A 4,193-nucleotide genomic window follows, 5' to 3' on the forward strand; every position below is an offset into this window, starting at 1 on the left:
GCACGAATGAAATTGATGGTCGAAAGAGACTCAGACTCCGGGAAGAAAAAGGGTGGGAGGGCGGGAAAACAAAAGCACCTGGATGGGAGAACCGAGGAATAACTTGAAGAGAAAACACCGGTTAAAAGAATGCAAAGGTTTCGCATGAGTAGGATGGATACTCGATTACGGACTCCGACTCCGAGGAGAAAAAGGGGTGGGCGGGTGGGAAAAAGAAAACAACTGAGGATTGAACTTGGCAAAGATGAAGAGGCTTGAGTCAACTTGACGAGAAATGCACTGGATGGAAAGAGCTGAGAACCAACGATCAGAAAACAACTGTGTGATCCTAAAGAAAAATTTGAAGGGGAAGAGGAGTAATTGTAAACACCTATGTCAAGATTCCTCACCAGAACGACGAAGGGGCAGAGGAGTAAAAAGAATTCCTACTCTCCGATATAACTAGACTCCAAAAAGTTTTTTTCTACACTCAACAACGGCCAAACTACACGATCAATCAAGGGGGCTCCTAGGGTCGGTTGAGGCTCTGATACCAACTTATCACGCCCAATATGCGACCCTATGCAAAAGGAACTCGAAGGTCCCACCAAGGATATACCCGCATATTGAAACGCTTTTGCAAGGTGGATATCATTACATCAACATTAATAATAGATGGGGATACATACATGGCATACAATGCCACATGAATACATCAATACATCAAACATAAGATCAACATCCGACTATGGACGAAACACAAACAGAAGCTCAAACGACATCCACCCTGCTAGCCCAGGCTGCCGACCTGGAACCTATCCCCTGATCGAAGAAGAAGCAGAAGCAGCACTCCAAAACAAGTGAACATCGCTCTCGCGTCATGATCATCGCAAAACCTGTACCCGCAACTGTTGTTGAAGTAATCTGTGAGCCACGAGGACTCAACAATCCTATTACCATGGGTATCAAGACTAGCAAAGCTTAATGGGAAAGGAAGGGGTAAAGTGGTGAGGTTGCAGTAGCGACTAAGCATGATATGGTGGCTAACATACACAAATAAGAGTGAGAAGAGAAGCAAAGGAACGGCCATGAAGCTAGCAATGATCAAGAGGTGATCCTGAACACCTACTGACGTCAAACATAACCCAAAAACCGTGTTCACTTCCCGGACTCCGCCGAAAAGAGACCATCACGGCTACACATGCGTTTGATGTGTTTTAATTCGGATCCGGTGTCAAGTTATCTACAACCGGACATTAACAAATCCCCATCTGCCACATAACCGCGGGCACGGCTTTTGAAAGTTTATACCCTGCAGGGGTGTCCCAACTTAGCCCATGATAAGCTCTCGCGATCAACGAAGGATATACCTTCTCCCAGGAAGACCCGATCAGTCTCGGAATCCCGGTTTACAAGACATTTCAACAATGGTAAAACAACACCAGCAAAGCCACCCGATGCATCGACAATCCCGATAGGAGCTGCACATATCTCGTTCTCAGGGCAACACCGGATGAGACAGGCTACGAGTAAAACCAGACCTCGAGTTTCCCCGAGGGGGGCCCACAGGCGGCTCGGTTCAGACCAGCACTTAGAGAAGCACTGGCCCGGGGGGGCTAAAATAAAGATGACCCTCGGGCTCTGGAAACCCAAGGGGAAAAGGGCTAGGTGAGGCAAATGGTAAAACCAAGGTTGGGCCTTGTTGGAGGAGTTTTATTCAAAGAAAACTGTCAAGGGGGTCCCATAAATCACCCAACCGCGTTAGGGACGCAAAATCCGGGAACATAATACCGATATGACAGAAACTAGGGCGGCAAGAGTGGAACAAAATACCAGGCATAAGGCCGAGTCTTCCACCCTTTACCAAGTATATAGATGCATTAATTAAATAAGAGATATTGTGATATCCCAACATAATCCTGTCCATCATGGAGCAATCTTCAACTTCACCTGCAACTAACAACGCTATAAGAGGGGCTGAGCAAAGCGGTAACATAGCCAATCAACGGTTTGCTAGGAAGGGTGAAAAAGGTTAGAGGCTGACATGGCAAATTGGGAGGCTTGAAGAGCAAATGATAGGAAGCGCAACATAGCGATAGAACGAAGCAACTAGCATAGCAATGATAGTAGTGAGATCCAGGGTAGCGGTCATCTTGCCTGAAATCCCGCTAGGAAGAAGAACGAGTCCATGAAGAAGATGATGCCACGAAGACGAACCAAGCATAGACGAACGAATCCTCACGATCGCAACGAAACAGGAACTATCGAGAAGAAGCACACAACATGGTAAACACACCACACATAGACAAGACATGATGCACAACAAGCATGATGCATGACAAGGCTACATGAAGCTACTCATGGCAAGAGATGATGCATACAAGAGCAACACATCAAAGCAAGTTTAAATGAGGCCGAAAACAACATATAACAAATCCGGTAGGTCCTCATATGCAAGTTTCAAAGTTGGTCCAGATCTGAATAAACCTTATGTTCAAGTTGTTAAACAGCAAGTTAAGATGCACCAAAATGATCTACACGAGATTCTAGTCAAGTTTCATATAAAATTCATTTAATTCGGAGCTACGGCCTAGAAGATATGAGCAAAACAAGTTAAACATGGCATTGATGAAAAGTGAATACAAACATCAAACAAACACCTCAAAACAAGGATGCAACAAGATAACATGAAACTACATGCAAAATCAAGCAAGTTTCATATAGAACACACTCGAAACGAAGCAACGGTTCAACACATACACTCTATACAAGTAAAGGACAAGCTGTCCAAAACAGAAACTAGGTATATTGCAAGCACCAAAACAACATGCTACAGTACCACAATATGAAAAAAAGGCATGGACATGATGTACAGATAAAGCATGACAAAACATGAACACTGAGCTATCTCCAGAAATCACTAGAACATGCTCAAAAGGACATGGCAAGATTGCAAATAATAACAGTTTCAGACTTATCAGAAAATAACATCAGGTTGCGATGTTTAGAGCTATCAAACAACATGCTACAAGAACACATCATGGCAACCCAAGGCATGGCATGAATCTACTAATTACTTATAACAAAAGTCCTTTACTGACCATGAGCCATAAGGGCATAGAAAATATGATGGTACCCATGTAAACATAGCAAGAGATATGACAGATTCATACATGGCAGGAACAACAATAAGTAGACATGTTGGTGAGCTTATACCCCTCACCACAGATCAATACATGGCATGACAAGGTAACCAACAGTAATAATACATTTTTATGAAGCTAAGCATGGCAAGATAAAGTTCATAGGGTGCATGGATCACTAGCAAAGCTCATGGAAAAACTGAACTTAATATTAACAGGCTGACAGGAACATTATTTACCAGTTTGGAGCAAGATTACAACAAGCTACAGAAAGCTATAAATTCAACCATGGACATGGATGGATAGGGCATGACATGTGTAACAAAACATCCTTAGTGAACATCTCCAGATTATGCATAGAATGACTTGTAGCAGCAGGTTTACATAGCATGATAATATAACAGAACCAGTCTAGCAAAATAGTAACAGCAAGTACCCTACTTCACGAGCTCGATGCACTCACTAAAAGACCCAAACAAATAAATGTATTGCACCACTATGAAGATGGCATGATGTAGTACAAAACACATGTATAGCTCATGCTCACAGGATGCACACACAAAATGCAACGAAAAAGACAAATCACCAAGTTCTGATAACAGACAACAGTTAACATCATATAGCACTCTTGCGATGATGATTAGGGCATCAAGATGACCTCTAAAAAAGATGGCACAATGGAACAAAATGTAGAGCATCTCTCAGTGAACGCTTTGATATATTATGCGTGCAAAACGGAGCTATGGATGGCATGCCGAACAGTGCATCAGAATGTCATAAAACTAGGACTTAGACGAAAATCTCAGGGTCGACCTTAGGTCTTCTCTGGATCTGGATCCGGGCGCGGTTGACGAGGTTCGCCGGAGAACTTACCGGAGAGGATGCGGTGGTGGCCGAAGCTTGAGGAGGAGATCGTCGGAGAGGACGGGGATGCCGGATTCGGGCGGCACCGGCCCGGATCTGGCCATGGTGTGGCCTAAGGAGCTCGGAGGCGCGGGCCGGAGGAGCTCGGGATCCGGTGACATGGCCACGCGGCGAGGCGGAGTCGGCGGCGCGGGCGAGGCCACCAGA

The sequence above is a fragment of the Triticum aestivum genome, chromosome 3B (genome assembly GCF_018294505.1).
Source record: "Triticum aestivum cultivar Chinese Spring chromosome 3B, IWGSC CS RefSeq v2.1, whole genome shotgun sequence".
Lineage (NCBI taxonomy): Eukaryota > Viridiplantae > Streptophyta > Magnoliopsida > Poales > Poaceae > Triticum > Triticum aestivum.